This window comes from Pipistrellus hanaki (genome assembly GCF_964339955.1).
Source record: "Pipistrellus hanaki genome assembly, chromosome: 8".
In the NCBI taxonomy this organism is placed as follows: domain Eukaryota; kingdom Metazoa; phylum Chordata; class Mammalia; order Chiroptera; family Vespertilionidae; genus Pipistrellus; species Pipistrellus hanaki.
The window spans coordinates 53,677,864-53,704,291 of record NC_140510.1 but is presented as its reverse complement, the minus strand read 5'-3'; the positions used below and the strand labels follow the sequence as shown (position 1 = coordinate 53,704,291).

General features: G+C 54.3%; 1 pseudogene across 1 annotated transcript; it reads right to left on the bottom strand.

Annotated features, from left to right (window-relative positions):
- Positions 1-16,293: 16,293 nt before the first annotated feature.
- Positions 16,294-17,110, bottom strand: LOC311627007 (PDZ and LIM domain protein 7-like; annotated as a pseudogene). The gene is made up of 2 exons: positions 17,059-17,110; positions 16,294-16,971 (listed from the first exon to the last, which is right to left on the bottom strand). The product of its transcript is annotated as a PDZ and LIM domain protein 7-like (transcript).
- Between the last annotated feature and the right edge of the window lie 9,318 nt (positions 17,111-26,428).

Below are 26,428 nucleotides of genomic sequence, written 5' to 3'. Positions count from 1 at the left end.
ATACCTTCCTTTTTGGAAGGTCTTTATAGTGGCTCTGGGACATGTTCCGTAAATGCCCAAAAAGTGCGAGTCCTGCAATTTGGGGGGAATGTTCCATCAATGATGTTGCTGTTTGTCTACTGAATCCTCTAATTTTATCAACTTTGCCTTCCTTCCCTCTGCACACAAGAATAATGCCATTAATGGATTTTCTGAAATGCACTTCTGACCCTATTGCCCCCGAATGTCCCCTTTTCTCCAGGCTGCGTGGCCGAGCCTGTCCTCGGAACTCCCTCTCTCTCTCTCTCTCTCTCTCTCTCTCTCTCTCTCTCTCTCTCAGTTTCCTCCTCCCTAACAGAAAGCATACGTGTTCTGAGAACTCAGCCCCTGGAGCTGGATCTCAGGGGCACCTCCACAACCCAGCCTGTGGCAAGTTACCAAGGGCCCAAGCGGGGAGGGAGTTCCCAACTGAGCCCCATGGGGGCCTTCGGACGGAGTCCGCTCTCCTCACGCCCCAGGCCCGCCTGCTCACCTCCCAGCATCTCTTCCTCCCCTCCCTCCTCACCTAGTGCCTCCCAGCTTCTGAGTCTGGCCCAGCTTTGCCCGAGGACAAGATCAATGACACAGAGAGCAAAGACCAAGCTGGTCAGTTGTCTGCGTTCCTGGGAGTCTGGCTCCTGCCATTATTGGGGTGCGAGGGGTCACCGGGTGGTCACAAGTGGCCAGGAGGGTGCGGCTGCTCCTGAGGGTTCTGCACAGCCTCGCGGGGACGTGAATGTGCCCTTCCAGCCAGGAGGGGCTAGTCTGACGCCTCTGTTTATTGGTGTTGACAGCACAGATGATCTAAGCATATCCTCCCATAAAATTACCTCCAGCAGCCCGGGCCTTGACCCGTCTTAGTGAGTGGCTCCTGTTCCCAGACTGTGTGTGGGGACCGCCAGCTCCCCCGGCTGTTTGTCAATGGAATCACCAGAGTCACGAATGGACAGATGGCCCGGTGATGACTGAGGAGCGTGCTTGTCGGTCTGCCTCGTAACGTTCTCCACTCGTCCTTTCTTTTTTTTAATCCTCACCCGAGGATATTTTTTCCATTGATCTTTAGAGAGAGAGAGTGAAAGGGAGGAGAGAGAGAGAGAGAGAGAGAGAGAGAGAGAGAGAGAGAGAGAGACTAGTTGGCTCCCACATGTGCCCTGTCCAGGATAGGGGATCAAACTTGCAACCGAGGTACGTGCCCTTGACCGGGAATTGAACCTGCCACCCATCAGTCTGCGGGCCGGTGCTCTAACCAGTGAGCCACCGGCCAGAGCCACTTGTTCTTTCCGAACTTTCCGCTGTGAGGTCAGCCCTGGAAATGTTCCCTGAGGAATCTGTCGGGCACAGAAGGTCCCTGGCGGCTGCTCTCCGAGCCTTTTCTCTGAGCAACTCCCTGGAGAGTCCAGGGCAGGCCAAGCCCTTCGTCAACTCGATGGAAGGTCAACACAAAACAGAACCCAAACCAACCAGCAGCTAAACCTGGAGAGACGACATGAGGCCAGAGGGAGCCACAAGCCAGACTCCGGCCTCAAACCAGCAGCTTCCGCGTCTTTAGAGCTGATCCAGGGTCTGTGCCGGCGAGAACATGGGCTGTGGAGTTTGGGAGAACCCGGGAGGGCTGTCACTGCTGGAGCCTGGGTCCCCCCCACCGGATCCAGCCGGTATCACAGGTCCTGGAGGTAGGGCTAGGAGGTTTAAGAGAAATAAAGACAAGAGAAAGCGGGGCTTCCGGAGGACTGCTAGTCTATGGTGAGACTGCAGCAGCTTTATTAGTTGCAGGCGTACATTTATGCGGCCTTTCTGGGCGTTTCTCCAAGTGCCCCTTTTCCAGGACAAGGCCGCCCGTCAGCTCCTTAAGGCGTTCTTGGAAAAAGATACATAGAGCAGGCATCTGGCTAGATATCATTGAGAACAGCTTAGCTGAGAATATCCAGATAAGTCATGCATCACACGCACTCCCTAACAATGGGGCTATGGTCTGCCCTGTCCCTAGTTGACCCTGAAGGCTTAGGGGAGAGCGGGTAGGCGTCCCTACCCTATGCTCCATCCGTGCCCTCGGGCCCCACGGAACACGGCTTCCCACACCCCCCCACCGGGGGGATGTGAGGGCCAGGTCCTGCGGCAGCCCGGCCCCTGCTGGACGCTCGGCCTCCTGCCCGTCCAGGGCAGTCACCACTGCAGGTGGAGCTCCAGCCGGGACGAAGCCTTGACCTAAAGCCTCATGGCCTCAGGGAAGGCATGCTCGGCAAACCTGGGCTTTTCCAGCGGTGCGCACGGGGCATTCTGGAAAAGCACAGAGCTTCACGGGACCTCATGTCGGGCATGCATGCCCGCGGGGCGGAGATTTATGGACAGGTTTTGACCGAAGGGGAGATAAAATTTGCAGCTAGGAGTCAGAAAGCTTTGTGGGGCAGCTGAGGGTCTTCCTATGGCAAGTTGAAAACATGTTGGCCAGCTTTTAAGATGTGTGCATTTAAAAAAAAAAATTATTGATTTTCCACAGAGAGGAAGGGAGAGGGATAGAGAGCTAGAAATGTTGATGAGAGAGAAACATCGACCAGCTGCCTCCTGCACACCCGCAACCGGGGATGTGCCTGCAACCAATGCACATGTCCTTGACTGGAATCGAACCTTTCAGTCCACAGACTGACGCTCTATCCACTGAGCCAAACTGTTTTTGGCAAGATGTGTGCATTTTAGAGACAGGCAGGCAGTTTTCACAGACACTTGTTTCGGTGATCGTAGGTTTTTTATGTGTTGGTTTTTAAAAAATATATATCTTATTGATTTTTTTATAGAGAGGAAGAGAGATAGTTAGAGACATCGATGAGAGAGGGAGACATCTCTCTCTCATCGTGCAGGAGGCATCTGATCTCAGCTGCCTCCTGCACACCCCATACCGGGGATGTGCCCACAACCAAGGTACATGCCCTTGACCGGAATCGAACCCGGGACCTTTCAGTCTGCAGACCGACGCTCTACCGCTGAGCCAAACCGGTTTTGGCAAGATGTGTGCATTTTCGAGACAGGCAGGCAGTTTTCGCAGACACGCGTTCCGGTGATCGTAGGCTTTATTGGGCACCTGCTCTGTGCTGGAAAAGCAAGACCAGCGGCGTTCCACGGCAGGCGGCCGGAGCGGACAGGGTGGGCACCCGGGAGCTTGGCTGTGGGCGCCGTGGCTCTGTGGGTGGTGCCCCTCGCGGGGTGGCCCTTCTGGGGGCACTCACGTGGCTGCTGTGTGTCTCCGCTCCACGGGGACTCAGGCTGCCGTCTTGTCTCCGGAGGACCGCAGGGCGGCCTCCCGGGGAGCCAGCAGCGCCCTGTGCCGCAGCTCCAGCTTCTGAGCCCATTCTCCCCGGAGCCTGGGACGCGGAGTTTCACTGTGAGTCACCTCCCCGGACCCCGGCGGCCAGGCCCCTCTGTCGGCCCGGCCCCTGCGTGAGCACAGCTGCCCCTCCCTGGCTGTGTCCTCCCCACCCCCCCAGCCAGCATTGGTGACCTGGGCAGGTCACAGAGAACCCTGCAACCTCGGGCGGCGGCCACTTCAAGCTCAGGGCCATGCCTGTCACGGAGGGTCTGTCTCAGGCCCTAGACCAGGGGTCCTCAAACTTTTTAAAGTGGGGGCTAGATCACGGTCCCTCAGAGAGCTGGAGGGCCGGACTATATGAACTACTAATCCCTACTGTAACACCTTGGCTGCACTCACTGCCCAAAAAACCTGGCGGGCAGGATCAGACTCCCCTGGGGGCTGCATGTGGCCCGCGGGCCGTAGTTTGAAGACCCCTGCCCTAGACCCAGAGGGAACGCACTTTGCCCCAGCAAATAGCTTCTGGAAACTTCCGAGTCCCAGAGAGACTGAGCCACATCCTGAACTCTCTGCTTGGTGCGCCCGGGTCATGGCGGATGAGGACGGCCTGGGCCTCCCTCCCCTGCACCCTCCCCCTGCACCCACCTGCCTGCCCCGCCCGGCCGCCTCGGGAGGCAGCACCCTGTGGTCACCACAGCACAAAGCACAGGGTGGCCCACAGACCATGACCACCGGGTGCCTCCGGCCTGAGGGAGTGTGTGGTCTGGCTTTAGTGGGGGAGAGATGGGTGCTCGGCTCCGGCCGACCTCTGGGGTGAAGGCATGCACCCAGACACGTGTCCCGGCACCCACGGGCCTGAGCGAGGAAGGCACCTCCGAGCAGCAGGTGGTTAGACCAGGACAGCAGTGCCCACATGGGACAGGCCCGCACCACTGTCACGCTCCTGCCCCTGCACCAGGCTCCTGGGAGCCGCTGGGTGCTGTGAGGACGGCTAGGGGTCAGGCCTGTGCTGGCTGTGGTCTGTGGTCCTGGTAACCAGCCACATCTTTCCGGAGAGGCACAGCCCCAGCCCCATTAGCCCAGGACGCTGGTGACATACCAGCTGGTGCTGATGTGCCCTCACTGTTGGACCCAGAGCCCACCCACTCCCGGGCCTGCACCCCGGGGCAGAAGACCCAAAGGCTCCAGGGCCCGATGGCCGAAGGGGCCAGAGACAAGGCCCTGAGACCCAGGAGGAGCCCCAGCTGGGAGGAGCGTCAGGGGGAGGCCCCCTGAGAGCTGGGATGGGGGCCGCCCCATGTGGAGGGGAGGGCACACGGCCCCCGCCTATGCCTAACCAGGGCACATGTCCTGAGGGCAGAGCCCACCCCGGCCAGGGGACCACAGGCCGGGAGGGTGGGCCCGTGGCAGTGGGAAGGTCAGTCCAGCTCTGTCCGCGCCACCAGGATCCTCCCTCCCGGCCTGCTCCCAGGGCAGGCTCTGGTGCTATTTGAGGGAGAGGAGGTGGTGCTTTGGTATCCTGGCCATGGGAGGCCTGGCCGAGGTGTGAACTATGTGCTAATCTGCCCTCTTAGCTGTCCCTGAGATCAGACGCCCTGGCTCTGCTTGGGAGGCACCCCCCCCCCCCCAACAAGGTCGCGGACTTGGCTGCAGAGAGAAAGGGATTGCTTTGGATCTGCGGGCCTGCGAGTGTGCGGGGAGGGGTGGGATGAACACACTCAGTGGGCGTGATCGTGAGAATATCAGGTGAAGCAGGACACGCCTCCATGACAATCCCACACATGCTCAGGAGTGCGAGAGCATAGGGTTGGGGTGTGGCGTGTGGGATGGAGGGGTGGGGTGTGAGATGGAGGGATGGAGGGATGGAGTGATTGAGGGATGGGGTGTGGAGTGTGGGATGGAGGGATGGAGGGATGGGGGATGGAGGGATGGAGGGAAGGGAGATGGAGTGATGGAGGGATGGGGGATGGAGTGTGGCATGGAGGGAGGGGGTGTGGAGTGTGGGATGGAGGGATGGGGGATGGAGGGATGGAGGGAGGGGGTGTGGAGTGTGGGATGGAGGGATGGGGGATGGAGGGATGGAGGGATGGGGGATGGAGGGATGGAGGGATGGAGGGAAGGGGGATGGAGTGTGGGATGGGGGATGGGGATGGAGTGTGGGATGGGGGATGGGGGATGGGGAGTGTGGGATGGAGGGATGGAGGGATGGGGGATGGAGGGATGGAGGGATGGAGGGATGGGGATGGAGGGATGGAGGGATGGAGGGATGGGGGATGGAGTGTGGGATGGGGGATGGGGGATGAGTGTGGGATGGAGGGAAGGGGGCTGGTACCCTGGGGTGTTCCTCTCTCCCACTTACGCAGTATTGTGGTTAGAAGCTGAGGTCATGTATGACAGATCTGGGAGTGCAGTGCTGTTGCTGGGCGGGGGCGGGGTGGGGCAGGAGGCTGAGTGCCTAGCTCTGAGCCTGAGCCCTCGGGGCCAGCTCTGCTGTGGACCCAGCGCCCCCCCCCCCCCCCCCCCCCCGCACACACACACCTGCCCAGGGCGCTCCCGCGCACCCGCTCCTCCTCTCTCTGCCGCTGCCCCGCGTGGCGCCGGATCTTCTCCTCCCAGAACACCTTCAGCTCCGCTGCGTCAGAGGCCACCCGTCCCCGGTACTTCGAAGGGTAGCTTTTACTCATTTTCTGGAAGAGGGGACATTTATAAGACTCGGCGGTTTTGTGCTGTGCTCTGAGAGCACAGGGGGCCAGGAGAGCCAGCCGGTGAACAGTAAGGATGCAGGCTCAGCCCCGAACACCGGCCTGCGCCCAGCATGCTGGCCCCCATGTGTATTTGATAGAATGTGGGAAAGCAAGGCTGACTGACTGACGATCACCTCCCACCTGTCTTTTTGCACGAAATGACCTGAGAGAACACAAACGCAGAACCTACAAGACCGTCTGTACTGAAGGGCCTGCTCTGGCAGCTGCTCTGCAGAGAGCGTATCCCTGTTGGTGCCGCATCGGGGCCCGGGGGCAGGCTGTCCCCGTCACCTGCCCCGCATGGGCACCTGCCTGGCCTGCCCCTGTGGACACCCCTGTGCTCTTGGAAGAGGTGATGGTGTGGGGGGCCCCGGGCCACCGTCCGTCCAGAGCCTGAGGCCCTGGGTTCTCCGAGTGAAGGAGGTGCCTGCTGTCTGCAGCCGCCTGAGCCCCGCCCTGGGCGTGACCTCCGACCTTCAGGGCTCAGGGCAGACGGGGCGCTTCCCTGCTGCTCTCGGACTGCCTGTCTGCCGAGCATGGGAAGCACAGGGGCAGTTTCCCCGTTTGGGGAGGCACAGGGAAGTGTGGGACCGGCTGAGCGGGGCCGGGAGCATCCTGGAAATGGGCTGTGTGATCAGCCGGCGTCGCGGTGGCCGCGATCCTCAGCGCCGGACGCAGTGCGACGGCCAGGTGTGGCCATCCCTCCTCCCAGCCCCCGGGAGGCGCTGAACACACATCTGTGCCGAGCGAATTGGAGGAGGGAGAGCGGCTGGGACGGTGCTGCCCGCGGGCTTTGCTCGCGGCTGGGAGGGGAGGGGGGGGACTCTCGGACCCACTCTGGGGCCTGGGCGGGACCCCCGCCCCGGAGCAATGGGTTCATTGAAACCGAGTGGGAACGGAGCCGAGACCAGCTGCTCCTGGCTCAGCCCCTGGCAGCCCAGAGCCCCCGGCGGGAACCCACAGGCGAGGGGACCGGAGCGTGGGGGGGTGGGGGTGGGGGTCAGGGAGGAGACAGCCGCAGCAGGGGAGCCCGGACAGGTGAGCCACAGCAGCCCGCCACAAACCTGCGAGCGGGGGGTTACAAGCTCCGACAGAGCTTCCGTTTCAGCCGCTTCCCACCCAAACCGGGGCCTCCTGGCAGCGGGCGCCCTCGGGTTCGTCTCCGTCCCGGCTGCTGGGTGGCTCCGGTCACTTCCTCTTATAGAGCCCGGTGGCCGGCCCTGGCGCCGGCTCCGGGCCGGAAAGAGGACCCGCCTCCAGCCTGGCGCGGCCCCGAGCCGTCTGCTCCCGCTCCCTGCTGGGCACGTCCCTCCCGCTCCCTGCTGGGCACGTCCCTCCCGCTCCCTGCTGGGCACGTCCCTCCCGCTCCCTGCTGGGCACGTCCCTCCCGCTCCCTGCTGGGCACGTCCCTCCCGCTCCCTGCTGGGCACGTCCCTCCCGCTCCCTGCTGGGCACGTCCCTCCAGCCTCCTCCGGAGCCGGCGGCTCTCCGCGAGATCGCCAGCAGGGACAGAGCCCTCTCTCTCCCCCTCTCTCTCCCTCTCTCTAAATACTTTTTATGGATGCTTTGGAGAGGGATAGAGAGACAGAAACATCAGTGGTGAGAGAAACATCATCAGTTGCTGCCTCCTTCTGGGGATTGAGCCCACAGCCCCGGCAAGTGCCCGATGGGAATCGACCCTCGAACTCTTGGTTCCTGGGTCGACGCCCAACCATTGAGCCACAAGGGCCAGGCAAGACCGCCTTCTCTCCCTGGCTAACCCCAAGAAGCCTTGTAGCTGAGGTTTTTGAAAAGCAGCGTGTGTCCAACCCCTGATGCCGACATGCAGGCGGAGGGTGTCTGAGGGAGGGTCTGCGAGGAATACACTGGTTAAGCTTCCGGGAAGGCAGCACAACTGCAGGCAGCTGTTTCTCCTTTTTAAGCCTGTCTTGGGAGTTTATGCTGAGCGTGTGTCACTTGTGGACCCTGAAAACCGGGGCGAAAGAGGGACCTGGGGAGAACGCCTTTTAACTCCGAGGTCCGCCGAGCTTCCCGAATCCCGCGTTCAAATCAGGAGCTCCCACCCGCACCACAGGAACCTCGTCTGTCACCTCCCGGGCAGACTTCTCCTGCCCCGAACCCGAGTCCAACAAGGCAGCCAAGGCCGAGTGTCCTCAGAGCTGAAAACTGGACCCCCGCCTCCTCTGTCCGGGCTCCAGGGCCGCAGCCGGGGTCCTGACCGGCTCCTGTGCCCGCCTCCTGCCACCCCCACACCGCACACCTCGGGCCCCTCCCTCGGAGTCTCCCTGGCCCCTCGGACGGTCCGGTGTTCGGTGGAGACAGTGCCCTCACAGGGGCTGCAGCCACACGTGCAGGCGCAGAATCCGGGGACGGGGACGGGGTGCGCACCGCCAGTCCCGCCATCGGGGACGGGGTGCGCACCGCCAATCCCGCCGTCGGGCACGGGGTGCGCACCGCCAGTCCCGCCATCGGGGACGGGGTGCGCACCGCCAATCCCGCCGTCGGGGACGGGGTGCGCACCGCCAATCCCGCCGTCGGGGACGGGTGCGCACCGCCAATCCCGCCATCGGGAACGGGTGCGCACCGCCAATCCCGCCGTCGGGCACGGGGTGCGCACCGCCAGTCCCGCCATCGGGGACGGGGTGCGCACCGCCAATCCCGCCGTCGGGGACGGGGTGCGCACCGCCAATCCCGCCGTCGGGGACGGGGTGCGCACCGCCAATCCCGCCGTCGGGGACCGGTGCGCACCGCCAGTCCCGCCGTCGGTGGGGCAGTGCGGTCTGCACCGGGGCCGGAGGCCCAGGGCTTGTTCAGGAAACGGAGACTCACGGGCGTGGGGAGATCCCCACCGGCTGACGCAGAGCCCTGCTCGGCGCTTCTCCCGCACCTGCAGGCGCACACTGCGGCCCGAGGAGGCGCTGGCGCTGGTCCCCGCAGGCTGGCCACAGCCCAGGCCGCAGCCTCCCCTGGGGCATGGGACCCCGCCCCCGGGCCCCTGGGAGGGGCAGCAATCCCGTGCTGATGCACTTGTAAACGAGGCGATACTGTCACTAGTTAGAGAAGGGTCCCAACACAGGTTGCCCACGCCTGAAGGTTGGAGAGTGCTCTGCGGGGAACAGCCTTGGGCAGCGTGTGGCCTGTGGGTGGCCGGCAGCTTTCTGAGCAAGGACACGCTGGGATCACCTCCGCCAGCAGGTGCTGGGCGGAGGCCAGGAAGCTGCTCTGCGCTCTGACCCCTCAAGAGCAGCCGGTTCCCCTTTAAACCAGAGAACCGGCATCCCCACGCCCTCTGGGCATTAGCCACCCCCACAGGGGACCCAGGACGCTAACTGGCCTTCAGGGGTGGGGAGGCCTGAGGGGCCCCGAGGCTGTGGCCCAGGCTCCCCCTCCTCCCCAGGCTGTGCTCAGGGGCTCCCAGGCCGGGCCCTGGGTCTCCGTGGCGCTGTCTCCTGGGGACCTGCGGTCCGAGCGCCAGAGGCTGCGGCTTCTCAGCTCCATCATGACCTCTCCCCACACACACACTGCCCGGCACAGGGCACGGGCCTCCCGGCACCGTCACAGCCTCCGAGGTGAGGCCTCTGGTTCTTGTAGACACAATGCAGAGACACCAGCCAAAATGGAGTCTCAATAAAAGCGCATTGGACAGTGTGTGTGTGTGTGTGTGTGTGTGTGTGTGTGTCGGGGGGGGGGGGGCAGCTTGTCATGAACAGACGGTCTGTCCTGGAGGAGCTGCTACGGCAGGAAGTCTGTGGTTTCCTCCAGGGACCCAGGCCCTGCTCAGGGCTTCCCGACATGCTCGGCGAGGTCCTGCTTGTCCCTCTCTCACACCCACCCCAGCCCGCCCCCGCCCCAGGACTTGTCCCATGGAATGCCACTCCGGGGCCAGGGGTCACCGCCATGGGCCTTGGGCTGCGACCCTCCGTGGTCGTGTGGCGATGTCCGTGGCAGGAGCCAGCGTGTGGCTGGGCTTCTGCTTTCACCTCCTTCAGCCCCTCCCCGCCCTCCCCTCCGGTCCCGGTGTGACTGGTTGATGTCCCGTGGGGAGGAGGCTCTCACCTGTCACAGGAACTGGTGTCGGCTGGGCAGGTGCAGGTCCCTCAGCGCCGGTCTGCCGGGGAGCCTGCGGTGTGAGTGTGGTGACAGTGCCCATGTGTCCTCTCAGACCCTGTGGAAGAGCAGGGACCCCCCAGGGCAGCAGCAGGGTGAGCAGGAGCGTGTGGCCCCCAACGCGGTGACCGCCTCCCTGTGTATCTTTGCATCTTTGTATGTTCGTTGTTGTTGTTCTATAAATATATTCTTACTGATTTCAGAGAGGAAGGGAGAGGAGAGAGATAGAAACATCAATAATGAGAGAGAATCATCGATCGGCTGCCTCCTGTACACCTCACACTGGAATTGAGCTGGCAACCTGGGCATGCTGCTCTGACCAGAAATCAAATCGTGACCTCCTGGTTCATAGGTCACTACGCAACCGCCGAGCCACGCCAGCGGGGCCCTTTGTGCGTTTTAAAGAGCCTAGGGGTGACCTCCTGGAGTTTGGCTGGAGCCCCAGGAGCACCCTGTCCCCTCTTCCCTTCACCCACCCCTATGGACAGGCCCCTCCCTCCACCCACCCCTATGGACAGGCCCCTCCCTCCACCCATCCCTATGGACCGGCCCCTCCCTCCACCCACCCCTATGGACTGGCCCTCTTCCTCCACCCATCCCCTATGGACTGGCCCCCTCCCTCCACCCACCCCTATGGACCGGCCCCTCCCTCCACCCACCCCTATGGACCGGCCCCTCCCTCCACCCACCCCTATGGACCGGCCCCTCCCTCTACCCACCCCTATGGACCGGCCCCTCCCTCCACCCTCCCCTATGGACCGGCCCCTCCCTCCACCCACCCCTATGGACCGGCCCCTCCCTCCACCCACCCCTATGGACCGGCCCCTCCCTCCACCCTCCCCTATGGACCGGCCCCTCCCTCCACCCACCCCTATGGACCGGCCCCTCCCTCCACCCACCCCTATGGACCGGCCCCTCCCTCCACCCTCCCCTAAGGACCGGCCCCTCCCTCCACCCACCCCTATGGACGGGCCCCTCCCTCCACCCACCCCTATGGACGGGCCCCTCTCTCCACCCACCCCTAAGGACCGGCCCCTCCCTCCACCCACCCCTATGGACGGGCCCCTCCCTCCACCCACCCCTATGGACCGGCCCCTCCCTCCACCCACCCCTATGGACCGGCCCCTCCCTCCACCCACCCCTATGGACGGGCCCCTCCCTCCACCCACCCCTATGGACCGGCCCCTCCCTCCACCCACCCCTATGGACCGGCCCCTCTCTCCACCCACCCCTATGGACCGGCCCCTCCCTCCACCCACCCCTATGGACCGGCCCCTCCCTCCACCCACCCCTATGGACCGGCCCCTCTCTCCACCCACCCCTAAGGACCGGCCCCTCCCTCCACCCACCCCTATGGACGGGCCCCTCTCTCCACCCACCCCTATGGACCGGCCCCTCCCTCCACCCTCCCCTAAGGACCGGCCCCTCCCTCCACCCACCCCTATGGACGGGCCCCTCTCTCCACCCACCCCTATGGACCGGCCCCTCCCTCCACCCACCCCTATGGACGGGCCCCTCCCTCCACCCTCCCCTATGGACCGGCCCCTCCCTCCACCCACCCCTATGGACGGGCCCCTCCCTCCACCCTCCCCTATGGACTGGCCCCTCCCTCCACCCACCCCTATGGACCGGCCCCTCCCTCCACCCTCCCCTATGGACCAGCCCCTCCCTCCACCCTCCCCTAAGGACCGGCCCCTCCCTCCACCCACCCCTATGGACCGGCCCCTCCCTCCACCCACCCCTATGGACCGGCCCCTCCCTCCACCCACCCCTATGGACCGGCCCCTCCCTCCACCCTCCCCTATGGACCGGCCCCTCCCTCCACCCACCCCTATGGACCGGCCCCTCCCTCCACCCTCCCCTATGGACTGGCCCTCTTCCTCCACCCACCCCCTCGACAGGCCATCCCACCGTGGGGGTAACGGTGTGGTCCCATCTCCTCTGGCCGTCTCTGGGAAAGGATCGCGACCTGCAGCGTCTTAGAGAGGAACCCCTGTCGCCCTCAGGGCAACGCCCCAGAGCCTTAGCCCCTGAGGACCCTCTGGGAGGGGGAGAAAGGGGCTGAGGGCAGTGCCTGCAGAGCCCTCGGGGCCACCGCAGAGCCGTGGAGGCGGCTCCCCCGCTCGTGAGCGGGCAGCTGCACAGACACGTGGGGACGTGTGCACCCCGGCCCCCGCCCTGCGGCCACCGCGGCGCCGGCGGGACGTTGTGTATGCGCTGTGCGCTCGCTGTGCCCCTCCTGGCCTGGGCCTGCACTGGCCACCGTCAGCCACAAGCGCACCCTGAGCCCAGCCCTGGCTTACAGGCGAGACCCCGGGTCCTTCCCTGGTGACAGTGAGGGGTCTGGATGAGGAGCAGGTATGGACTGTATAGCACGTGGCTATTGGCACATTTGCATGGAGAATTCTGTGACCGACTCTCTGAAACCTTGGACGGCAGTCACTCCGGGGAATCTGGGCGGGTTGGGGGCAGGAGACTTGCTTAAACAGGTATATACATTATTTTCTTGTGATAAGAATAACTTAAGAAGTGGGGTGCCGGGACCGGTTTGGCTCAGTGGATAGAGCGTCAGCCTGCAGACTGAAAGGTCCCGGGTTCGATTCTGGTCAAGGGCAGGTACCTTGGTTGCGGGCACATCCCTGGTGGGGGGGTGTGCAGGAGGCAGCTGGTCGATGTTTCTAACTCTCTGTCCCTCTCAATTCCTCTCTGGGTAAAAATCAATAAAATATAGATATTAAAAAAAAAAAAAGTGGGGAAAACCTAAACAAAATGATGCCTTTGGGAATGGAGCTGTACTATACGAATTTTAGAATATGCTAAGAAGCATGAGAATTTATCCAAGCTCATCTCGAACTTTGACCCCCAAATGTGCGCGTTCCTCATTTCTCTCTTCTTCCATTCGCCCCCCCCCCCCCCCCCCCCGCTGCCCTCCAAGGAGAACAGACACGTCGTTTTCATCTGATTTCCCAGAAGCTCAGCTCGTCTGCCCTGCTGCTCTCAACTCTTCCTACACGCTCAAACCTGCCCCGTATTTGACATGTGCACCCGTTAGTATTCACCTAACATGACTGGGTATTTAGACTGATTCCAATTTCTCGCCCCTATTTATAACTCTGCAATGTATTTGTACTTCGTCCTCTTCTTGTATTCCAGGCTATTGACTTCTCTGGTAGCGAGTCCTGCAGGTGGAATTCAGCTCAGCGGGTGGAGGTATTTTTAAGGCTCTGTGCACAGTGCCAGCTGCTCTATTAGTCCCCGTGGGGATGCCAGCCGGGAGGGAGGGGCCTGCAGCATCACCCACTGGGGGGTGGGGGTGGCTGTGCTCTAACCCGAGAGGAATAAGTTGTTGAGACATAGATTATTATCTTCTGTCCACCTGAAGATTTTTTTTATTTAATATATTTTATTGATTTTTTACAGAGAGGAAGAGAGAGGGATAGAGAGTTAGAAACGTCGATGAGAGAGAATCATTGATCAGCTGCCTCTTGCACACTCCTTACTGGGGATGTGCCCGCAACCAAGGTACATGCCCTTGACCGGAATCGAACCCGGGACCTTTCAGTCCGCAGACCGACGCTCTACCGCTGAGCCAAACCGGTTTCGGCCACCTGAGATTTTTTTTTAAAAATAGAGTAACATAAAAATATGTTACCGGTTTGGCCGAAACCGGTTTGGCTCAGTGGTAGAGCGTCGGTCTGCGGACTGAAAGGTCCCGGGTTTGATTCCGGTCAAGGGCATGTACCTTGGTTGCAGGCACATCCCCTGTAGGGGATGTGCAGGAGGCAACTGGTCGATGTTTCTCTCTCATCGACATTTCTAGTTCTCTCTCTCCCTTCCTCTCTGTAAAAAATCAATAAAATAAAAAAAATAAATACGGTTTGCTTGATTTAAAGGGACAGGGTGTCGGGGAGGCAGCGGGTCCCTGGCTTGAGGTCCTGGGCCTGGCGTGTGTGTCTGGCTGGAAGGGCCTCTCTGCTTGATGCAGGACGTTGTTAAAGCGCGGTGTCCTGTCCTGATGTGCCACTACCCTTGCGACTGAAGAACGCCTCGTCCACGGGCCCCCCTGACCCTGGACCTCTGAGGAGCCCTGTCCCTCATCAGCTGACCCCAGATCGAGGCGGGGCTCCCGTGCTGAGGGCCCCCAGGCGAGTGCTGTAGGCTGGACGGGCTTCTTAGCCCAGCCAGGGTCACTGGCTCAAAAAGCCGCCCTCCCACCTCGAGGAGCCACGTTCTTTTGCTCATTTCATCTTACTGTTTTCATAGCTGCTGTAAACTGCTTGTCACCAAGGCCTTTTTAAATCCATGTATTTTAATTGATGTCCGAGAGGAAAGGAAAGGGAGAGAGAAAAACATCAATGATGAGAAGAATCATTGATCAGCTGCCTCCCGCACGCCTCAGCCTGGGGATCAAGCCCACAACCCGGGCATGTGCCCTGACTGGGAGCCATGACCTCCTGGTTCATAGGTTGATGCTCAGCCACTGAGTCACACCGGGTGGGCGCCAAGGCCTTTACGGCTTGACATCTGACTGTTCAAACAGCTGCCACCTGTTGTTCATCTCTTTCATCGCTGGCTTGGACCTCTGCACACTGACTTGTAAATACCCACCTAAGGTCTCGGTCAAGTCAATGACTGCAGCTTCCGTCCAGAGGAGCAGAACGGTTTACATTTAATGGCAGAAATGGATGTTTGGGTTGAAGGGCTTTTAAAAAATATATATTTTTTATTAATTTTTTACAGAGAGGAAAGAGGAGAGTTAGAAACATTGAGAAACATCAATCAGCTACCTCCTGTACACCCCACTCTGGGGATGTGCCCGCAACCAAGGTACATGCCCTTGACAGGAGTCGAACCTGGGGCCCTTGAGAACGCAGGCCTACGCTCTATCCACTGAGCCAAACCGGTTAGGGTGGGGTCAAGTTCTTTCAGAGAGAGAGAGAGAGAGAGAGAGAGAGAGAGAGAGAGAGATTCAGAAAGCCGGGCACGCCAAGGGAACATTCTGTAGAGAACACAACTCATCAAAACGTCCCCACAGCGAGTGTTGAAAACACAGACATCTGTGTTAAAAAATATATTTAAACTTTCCTTTTAGTGTTTATTCTGACAAATGTTATATGCAAGCAGAGAGGGTAAGACACAAACACTAATAAACTGCTGTTTATGTTTTTAAATTCCTTCCATTCTCAAAGCACCCAGTGAACTGAAATGTACAGATGCCTGGGTGAGCAGACTATTTTTTTGTCATGGAAACTCTAATTCTTTGGACACGGAGAGCTGTTTTGAGGTGACATTCCTGGAGCCCGGCTCCGCAAACAGGATGGACAGCTCCCTGTGAAATCCTCCCCGGAATTCTGCGGAGTTTCCAGGCCCGGCTTCTCAGCAACGAGCCCCGTTTTCTCCTCTTCAGCTGAGCCCAGTGTGCACACTGTCTCGGTCTCCAAATGTGACGCTGAAAACGCGATTCTGGGAGGAGCCCGGCAGGCTGTCTGTCGGCCAAGGAGGCTGCGCGTGGGGCCCGGGCACCCACAGGCCTCCCTGACGGATCAGAACAGCAAACCGAGCCAAAGCCCAGAGGCCAGTGCCCTCCTCCAGGGCGCCGCCCCGCGTCCCCGGTCTGGACCGGGAAGGCCTCCTGGGTCTCAGTTCTGGGTTCAGGTTGTAACGTTGGGGTGTGGAGGGCGCAGCAGGACCCACCACCAGTGTGCTCCAGCTCAGGAGGTGCCTGAAACAGTCTGCATAGCCACACAGATTTTCCTAACGTCCCTAAATTTCAGTGTGAAATAGTGTGGCGTGTATTTGAGACATGTATTAATTCCTACTACTTAAGCTACTAAAAAAAATTTATGAGCATTTTGGTATTTTATAACCCGTGTTCCATTATATTGTGATACTTTTTGAACTCGCTATTTGAAGTGATTTTATTGTTTGTTTTTTTTTTATTTAAAAGGAGGATGGAGTGTTTATTTCCATGCCCAGCCCAGCACAGACCTGGTGGACAGTGGTACCAGAGGGCAATGAGGGAAGGCAGTGGCCCATGAAGCCGGGCCCTATGCCAGGCGGGCAGCCAGGCCAGGCCAGTGGGAGGCTCAGTCCAGGAGCAGAAAAGAGGTGGGCCAAGGAGGCAAAAGCAGGAGGCACTAGGGGAGCCCTGGGCAGGAGGGAGAGAGAGAGCGGCAGAGAGGACAGCTGGCCGGCCAGCTCCGGGCTACGACTGCAGGTTGAACACGTGGGCAGAGCACTGGTGGTGCCAGTCCCGGAGGCGGGTGCAGCGTGGGCTCTGCAGGTGCTCCTCACCTGGGTCTTGCATGAACTCGATGCCCGGGAAGTGGGCAAGGATGCGGAAGGAACGGGATTGGCCCATCCTGGGCCGTGGCCACCAGTCTTCCGTGTCTTCCATCAGCCGCTGCTTTCTGATGTCTGGGACCAGCGGTCTGAGCGGCTGTCCATTTGCTGTGGGGTGCTGTCAGCCAGCAGGGGCGCCCCGAAGGGAAGTGCTGGGTGCAAAGGTTTACCTGTGAGGTGCTCCCCACAGGCTCGAATCTTGTTTTGGGCTTCAGTGTGCGTAAGGCGTCCAGCATTCTCACCATCAGTGCTCAGCACCCAGTCACCACAGCTCCCCGGCCTGTGCAGCTTTGCCTCAGGTGTGAGCTGCGAGATGGACGGGCACGTCGAAGTCCTTGCCCCTCTGCAGCTGGAAGCCCCAAGGGGCTGGTCCCTCCAGCACCACCTTGAAGGAATCCACGGTGCCTGCCCTGTTCTGCCCTGCGGGGCACTGCTCGAGGGCAGGCTCCGAGGAGCCGCCTTGGGATCAGCACCGTGTTCTGCTGAAGTGATTTTAGGTTTATGTCAGATAAGCCAAAAAGAAGAGAGGTTCTCACAGCTTTTCACCGGGAACCACAGCACCAACGTCTCCCATCACCAGCACCCCCAGTTCTGACATCTCGTGTCACCAGCGTATCAAAGCTGAAGAGTTAACGCTGCTTAATGCTCTCGACTCAGCCACAGTCTTCATTCAGCTTCACCAGCTTCTCACTGCACCCTTTCTCTGTCCGGGGTCCAACCGGGTCCCACACTGCCCAGCGCTGTCCCCTCAGCCCGCACCATCCGGGACGCCCCGTCCTTCCCGGGCCTTAAGACTTCGATGCTTTGGGGGGTACAGGTCAGGCATCTTGAATAATGTTTGTTAATTGGGTTAGTGTGATGTTTTCTCAAGATTAGATGGGTGCTATGCTTGCCCTCCCCAAGAACGTGGACTCAGTGCTTGTCCTTCTCAGGGCATCACATTAGGGCTACCGAAGGTCCATCCATCTCTCTGACGGTGATATCGATCTTGATTACCTCTCAGCTCCACTGTAATGACTATTTTCTCCTGATGGAGATGCAAATACCTGTTTCTCCTGGCGTTTAGCATCCATATGGAGCTCTTCCTGCAAGAATTATTACTGTGACATGTTGATTTTCTATGACTTTCTTAACAATTATTTTTAAATTGAACTTATTGGGATGACATTGTTTAGTGACAAGTAAGTGTCACTAAATATTGCACTGTGTGCTCACTCCCACAGCCCCGTCTCCTTCCATCATCATGCATTTGACCCCTTCACCCTCTCTGTCCTTCTTCACCCCGTTTTACATTTATTAATTGGAACTGTTTTGTTGGAACAGGCTGTCCCTTCTCTCCCATTTACTTATTTTTTCAAAAAATTTTTATATCAATATGGGCTCATGAGTGCTTATCCTAGGGTTATAGTCCAATACAATTATTATTTCTTTTTTGCTTAAATTGTTCCAGATTTGGCCAACCCAGGGTATCTCCTGTGCCCTTTCAACACTCCTAAGCCCTGACCATGGATAAATTAGCATCACAACTTAAAAACAAATTAATCTCCGGGCCATATAGGGCACCAAACACACAAAGCCATCCTACCAACTCAGGGAAGCAGTGAAAATGCCAAGACAAGGAAAGAGATCTCAAACAAAAGAAATGGGGAACAAAAGGCTGGATATAGAGTTCAAAACCACGGTGATAAGGTTTTTCAAGAATTTCCTAGAAAAGGCCGATAAATTTAACGAGACCCTCGAAGATATGAAAAAGGACCAACTGGAAATTAAACATACATTGACTGAAATAAAAAATATTATACAGAGACCCAACAGCAGACTAGAGGAATGCAAGAATCAAGTAAAAAATTTGGAATACAAAGAGCCAAAGGACACTTCTCTGGAGAAGCAAGAAGAGAAGAGAATCCAGACAGTTGAAGATAGGGTAAGGAGCCTCTGGGACAACTTCAAGTGTACCAACATCCAAATTATGGGGGTGCCAGAAGAAGAGAGCAAGATATTGAAAACCTACTTGAAGAAATAATGACAGAATACTTCCCCTACCTGGTGAAAGAAATAGACTTACAAGTCCAGGAAGTGCACAGAACCCCAAACAAAAGGAATCCAAAGAGGATAATTAAAATGCCAAGGGCAAAAGACAAAGTGAGAATATTAAAAGCAGCAAGAGAAAAACAGTTAGTCCTATAAGGGAGTACCCATACGACTGTCAGCTGATTTCTCAACAGAAACTATGCAGGCCAGACAGAAGTGGCAAGAAATATTCAAAGTGATAAATAGCAAGAACCTACAACCAAAATTACTCTACCCAACAAAGTTATCATTCAGAACTGAAGGCCAGATAAAGAGCTTCACAGATCAGAAAAAGATAAAGGAGTTCATCACTACCAAACAAGTATTATATGAAATGCTAAAAGGTGTTCTTTAAAAAGAGGAAAAGAAGAAAAAAGATAAAAATTATGAACAACATATACATATCTATCAACAAGTGAATCTAAAAGTCAAGTGAATTAAAAATCTGATGAATAAATAAATAGAATAAACTGGTGAATATAATAGAATCGGGGCATAAAATGGGAGGGGATTGATAATTCTCAGGGGGAAAGGGATATCTGAGTGGGGGGTACGGGAAGAGACTGAACAAAAACCATATACCTATGGATGAGGACAGCCGGGGGGAGGTAAGGGCAGAGGGTGGAGTGGGGACCAGGGGGAGGAGAAACAATTGTAATAATCTGAACAATAAAGATTTATTAAATAAATAAAAAAAAGAACTTTTTAACCTCTGGCATATCAATTTTCTAGTTCAATTGATTATATTATTTCAACCAACTTGAGTCTGGCATAATATTGAAATCAAAACATGACAAAGGCTTTTAAATAAAGGAAAGCAGCACCCCTTCCCCTCTGATAGCAATAAAAAAATTCTAAATCAGAAATCGACCAAATTATATACAAAGGTAATGCATCACGACACAGAGGATAAAAGGGTGGTTTACCAGCATGAAGGAGAAAACCCATTAGGTGAATGGATGCGGAAAAGGCAAACTCCATTTATTGTAATAACTTTTAGCAAACTATAGAAACAAAAGGAAACTTTTGTAAATTGATAAAAAGTGTATGTGAATTCCTGCAGCAAACACCATTTTAATGGTAAATAGTTAATGTTTATTAATGGTGTCATAGATAAGAAAAAAATGTATGAGGATTTGAAAAGAAACATAGCATTTCTCACTGATGTGATTGTGCACATAGAAAATATAATTCATTTAAAAACTCTTAAAATTAGTGAGGATACAGATCATTATTATGAAAACCAATTGGCCCTGGCGAGGTGGCCCTGGCTAGGTGGTTGGAGCATCACCCCATACACCAAAAGGTTGTAGGTTCCATCCCAGTTGGGGCACGTACAGGAGGTAACCGATTGATGGATGTTTCTCTCTCTCTCTCTCAACAAATCCTCGGGTAAGGATTATAAACAAACAAAACAAAAAATACAAACTGAAAATTTTAAAAATATCGACTCTAAATCAATGCAATCTGAATTACTATGCCCGAGTTTTCTTGGAAATGAAGAAGCCTCTTTAAAAACGTGTGTGGTAGTCAGCCTCTGAGATGACCCTGGTGACCACCTCCTGATGCCCATGTCCTGTGTGACCCTCCCTTGTGTGCGGGCCGCCCGCCCGGGGATTCACGCCTAATGAGTGGAATGTGCCAAAGGGGTGGATGCCACTTTTGAAGTTAGGTGACAAGAAGCCGAGACTTCTGTCTTGGATTCCCTGTGGCACTGCCTCTGGGAGGGCAAGCTGTCTTGCCATGAGGACCTTCAAGCAGCCTGTCAAGTCCGAGGCCCACGTGGTGAGGGACTGAGCTTCCAGCAACTACGCGGCGAGTTCTGAAAGGAACAGTGAGCTTTCAGAAGTGACCTCAGATTGGCACACAGCTGGGCTGCAGCCTCTGAAGAAACCCTGAACCAGAGACACCCAGGTCCCGACCCACAGAAATACTGTGTGAAATAAATAACAAACATGTATCATTTTTTTAAAGCCGTATTTACTAGCCCAGCCCTGTCCCACAATATTCTTGGGCTAACTGCATACTCAAACAGTATAACAGCCTTATTAAAAACATGATATTCAGAAGGGCCCAACATGTGGCCTTTCCTTGGATACTATAAAACATCAGGAAAGAAGGCTGGCAAGTAAATTGCAAATGAAGAATACATATAAGTAGAATAATTTCTTCCCTATCCCAGAGAATCAGACAATTCTTGGTTCCTAATGTAATTTCCCAGTAAAAGGAACAACTAGTTCTTTGGAGAAAGAACTGATAAAAGAAGGTACAAGGCGAGTTAACATACCAGAAAACAAGGTGCAAAAAGACTGATTGAGGGGCTCCCACTCTGAGGAATTTAAATATCAAAACAACCTGGTTACAATGGATTTGTACACACTGAAGAACAAAAAATTTCTACAAATCCAAAAAATAAAAATGAGAGAGAGGAGGAAGAAAGAAGGTAAACTTTTCTCTTTTAGAAGAATGTTGAGAGAAAAAATATGCTCTAATCCATACACTCCAGTATGACCCTGCCATTTCTTCTTTGCTCAGTTTCGAGCAAAGTGTGTTCAGTGTGGAAGTTTGCAGGTCACTCCCTGACCTGAGGTTTGTATGAGAAGTCCCCGTGTAGAAATGAACAGAAGGGTCTGTTTTTTAAAAAAATCTGAGCCCAGTTATCCACCAGGAGCCCTTCATAGTATTGTAGATATCTTTTTTCTTAGCATCCACATCTGTTGTCTGCTACATGAGCTGCATAGGGGCTCTGGGATAAGCAATGAGGAGAGCGCTGGAGGCGGATTTTCTATCCTGATTCTATCCAGAGGAGAGAGGCGTCTGGAGGACATAGATCTAGGGGCAAATTTCCATTCTGACTTGAGCCGGTATGTGAGGGGCAAAGCAGGTGCTGGGCTAAGGAGCAAGGAGAGAACTGGAGACAAATTATTTATTCCCTCTCTTCACAGATTTTTGTTGACATTATTAATCCTCACCTGAGGATACTTTCTCAATTTCTCTCTTGAAGGGAGGGGGGTGGAGAGTGAGAGAGAAGCATCGATGTGGGAGAGACACAAAGATTGGTTGCCTCCTGCCCATGCCTTGACCGGGTTCCGGGAATCAAACCTGCAACCCTGGCTTGTGCCCCTGACCAGGAATCGAACATGTGACCCTTTAGGATGATAGTCTAACCATGACCTATGTGGGCTCCACACGACTTTTTTTTTAATATATTTTATTTTATTGAATTTTTACAGAGAAGAGAGAGGGACAGAGAGCTAGAAACATCGATGAGAGAGAATCATCGATCAGCTGCCTCCTGCACACCTCCCACCGGGGATGTGCCACAACCAAGGTACATGCCCTTGACTGGAATCGAACCTGGGACCCTTTAGTTCGCAGACTGATGCTCTATCCACTGAGCCAAACTGGTCTCAGCTCCACACGACTTTTGATGGGGTCATGGGTTAACCTGCAAGGAAAGACCTGTGGGCAATTTTCCCACTTCAGCAGACACTCAGGAGATGACTCCACAGGACCAGGAGGCGCCTACACAAACCTTGAGGAAAAGATGAGGCAGAAAGAGTGTTAGTCTACCAGGACGAGCAGAGGAATTGCTTGGTGTGGAAAATTGTGTTGTTGTTGTTGTTTTTAAGTTTATTATGTGTTAATATAATGAGAGCTTGGGTAAGGATTACGGTTACTGAACATAGGTTTACTTATGCTTTGCTTCATATTATAGAGGAACTAAAGACATTTGTGACTATTAGCAATTGTGTTCTGTGGAACATTAAAAAAAACCTGTACTATGAGAAAGTATATTTCTAGAAATGAATTGGTTCATAAATTTACCAATCTAAAAAATACTGCTATCAGACAATTCACAATTCCTTATCAAGGGATCAAAATTCTGCCACCCGGATGCTGCCCTTTTGAATATTGATTTTAAGCTGTTTATCAAGAAAAAAGACACAGGCCCTGACCCGGTTTGGCTCAGTGAATAGAGCATTGGCCTGCAATTCCGGTCAAGGGCATACACCTTGGTTGTGGGCACATCCCCAGTAGGGGGTGTGCAGGAGGCGGATGATCGATGTTTCTATCTCTCCCTCTCCTTTCCTCTCTGTAAAAAATCAATAAAATACATTAAAAAAAAAGAAAAAGAAAAAAGACTCAGAAAGAACCTTTGACACCTCCCCCTTTCCTTCCTGCCCAAATACTCTTCTCTATTGCCATCTAGTGTACATCTAAGGAACAGCCCCTATCTACTAAGCTACTAGTGTATCTGCTCATATCACTTTGCAAGGATTCCTTGAACGCCCCAGGGCACCTAATACCATTCCTAGTTCAGAATGCTTGTATACCCATGTTTTCTGTCTTTGAACCTCTCCAGCATGTGGGATCTCTGATTCTCTCATGTATGTGAGATTCTCATACATGTATGCCTTAAATTTGGTTAATTTCTGTTGCTAATCTGTCATATTATTTGCTTATTAGACAAAACAAAACAAAACAAAAAAACCCCACAAAAACAAAAACAAAAAACCTTGAGTTTATTTATTTATTTATTTATTTATTTATTTATTAAGGTATTATATGTGTACATACCTTGCCTGCCGACTGAGGGTGACTGTGCACCCAGGAGGCCTGGCTCACTGACTCTGAAGTACCAGCTGGCTGGGTCCTTCACCTGAGCTCCCCTCCTCACCCACACCCCAGAGTTGAGGCTGGAGGAGGCAAGGAATGGAGGGCCAGGAGCTGTGTCATCCCCTGCCTGTCCTTCTATCCCCATCAAGAGCCCACCTTGGATCTCCTGAACCTCACTTCCTCCCCTCTCCCCAAACTGGGAGGTCTCGCTGGCTCTCAATGCCCCTCCTCTGACCCTCCAAGTCTGGGGGCGGGGGGATAAGAGGGAGTCCTTTGGTGGCCTGAGATCCCTGACACCCCTGCAGAAGTTGGGGGGCTTGGTGATAGTTCACACAACACTAAAGAACTCTATTAAAAATAAAATAAACAGCCCTAACCTGTTTGGCTCAGTGAATAGAACATCGACCTGCGGACTGAAAGGTCCCAGGTTCGATTCTGATCAAGGGCATGTACCTTGGTTGCATCCCCATTAGGAGCTGTGCAGGAGGCAGCTGATCGATGTTTCTCTCTCATCCATGTTTCTACCACTCTATCCCTCTCCCTTCCTCTCTGTAAAAAATCAACAAAATATATTTTAAGAAATAAAATAAATAAGTTGCACAGTATATTAGAAAACCATAAAGCTAAGGAGAAAAACAAAGCCAGAAAAAGGATAGCCCTATCCTTGCACTAAGACTTAGGGAAAAACACTTAAAAAACATTTTAGCGAAACTGGTTTGGCTCAGTGGGTAGAGCGTCGGTCTGCAGACTGAAAAGTCCCAGGTTGGATTCCGGTCAAGGGCATGTACATTGGTTGCGGGCACATCCCCAGTTGGGGGTGTGCAGGAGGCAGCTGGTTGATGTATCTCTCTATTCCTCTCCCTTCCTCTCTGTGGAAAATCAATAAAAATTAAAAAACAACATTTAATAATGTACTATTGTCTTTAACCTGAAGTCAAAACTTCTGGGTAAGGGTAGTGCATAGAGAATGCCAAATTAGAGGGGAGATTGCAATTTTGTGGGGATTTCTTATACTTTTTTTTTTTTTTTAAGAGATTGTAATTTTAAATATGGTAGCCCGGGAAGGCTCCACTGAGAACGTGACATTTGAGAAATAAAAATAGAGAGTTTGAGTGATACAGATATTAAGGTTAGAGCTTTCCAGACAGAAGAAACAACAAATGCAAAAGCCCTGAGAACTGAATGTGTCTAGTGTATTTGAAAAACAGGACATGGTGTGGCAGAGCAGAGTAAGCAGGGGAGAAAGTAGTAGATGAGGTAAAGAGGTGGAGGAGAGGAGGCAGGAAGCTTATGGACCAGGGAGGGAATTTCAGCTTTTACTCTGAGGGAAACGGAGCCATTGGAGGGCTTTGAGCAGAGGAGTAACGTGACCTCACATTCAAAAGCATCGCTCTGGTTATGGAAGAATGTGGAGAGCTCTACGGTTCATTGGCCTGAACAACCTCAGAATGCTGTTATCAACGGAGAAGAAGGTTACACAGTTGAGATGTGTATTACATATCCAAGAGGAGTTGAGTGCAGAGATTGGAAATGGGGGGGAAAAAAAAGTTTAAAATAAATTTAGATTTATCCAACTCACTAGTAAAATTATTTCTTGAAGACTGACCTCTTTATGAAGTAATTTTTAAGTACATAAGCTTTGTAATATCCCACTAATAGGAAGTCTATCTTTAACACTAAGAATAGCTTACTTAACATTTACTTATTATAAATATTTACTACATGCTATGCACTATTCTAAGCCCTTTAAGTAATTTGTGATCCCTTGAAATTAATTACCTGAAAGTTTTTGTAACTCGTTTTTTAGCATCTATTTCCATGTAAACATACTTTGGCTAACTATATTTAGGCATGGGCCAGGTATCAATTGTCACAATAATGCTGCATAATAAATATCCCAAAAGTAGAGTCTTAAAATAACAACCATTTATTGTTGCTCCTAAGTCTGTCAGTCAGCCAGGCAGTTCTAGTCTCAGGCAGTCACCTCTAGGCAACTCTGGGGATCCCGCCAGGTTTGGGCTGATTCAAAATACCTGGGGTGACTCAGCTTTGTTCCAGCTGCTCTCTCAGCCCCCGGGAGCTAACGCAGGCTTGCTCTTACACTGATGGCGGGATTTCAAGAAGGAAAAGAACGCAAGGCTTCTTGAGGTTTAGATTGGGGCTTTTACAGTATAATTTCCATCACTTCCATTGGCCAAAGCGACTAACTAGGTCATCCCAGATTCAAAGGGTGGGGAAACAGACCCCAGTTTGTGATGCAAGAAGCTGCAAAATCACATTGCAAGGGGAAATGGACACAAGATGAGTCACTGGGCTTTCTGTGTGACTTACCTCTTTATACCCTCTCACACATTTCCATTTGTACTACTCTGCAACATTCTGAGATAGGGCCAGTTCCCAAGTATGTATGAAACATGCAACAAGAGAGACTACGTTCGAGGCCATAAAACAAATCTTATCCGACGTACATTCTTAGACCCTAACAGAACTAGAAATCAGCGAGAGAAAAGTATCTGGAAAATCCTCAAATACATGGAAAGCAAGCAACACATTTCTAAACAACCCATAGGTCAAAGAGGAAAGCTCAAGGGAAACTTTTAAATATTTTGAATGAAATAAAAATGAAAATAGCCTCTCTCTCATCCACGAGGGATATTCAAGACTCCCACTGGAGGCTGGAAGCGGGGGCTAGTACTGAACCCTGTACAAACACCGTGTTTTCTCCTATGCCTTCATACCTATGATACAGTTTAATTTAAGATTTGGCAAAGAGATTAACAACAATAACTAATAATACCACAGAACAATTTTTTTTAGAGAGGGAGGGAGGGAGGGAGAGAGAAACACTCCCTTCGTGGGATTAAACCCACAACCTTCTAGATGCAGCGGATGACACAGATGACCCTTCAAACAACCGAGCCACACTGGGCAGGGCTAACATGGAACAATTTTAACAACGTTATACTAAAAGTTAAGTCAGTGTGCCGCTGGATTGCCCTAGCAGGAAGGAGACAAAAGCTCCAGACTGCTCTGAACCCCACTTCCAACTGAACTGAACCCCAGTTCCGGGCTCATTGGCAGAGAGCCTAGACTGTTTGGTAGCAGGCGAAACTCGAGGGCACCTTTCTCTCAGAGGTGCTTGCAACGAGTACTGAAGGACCCTGAGGAATACTGAGACTCAGGAGCCTCATAGGGCGTGGCTGACGGAAGCCAAAGCTGTAGGCTC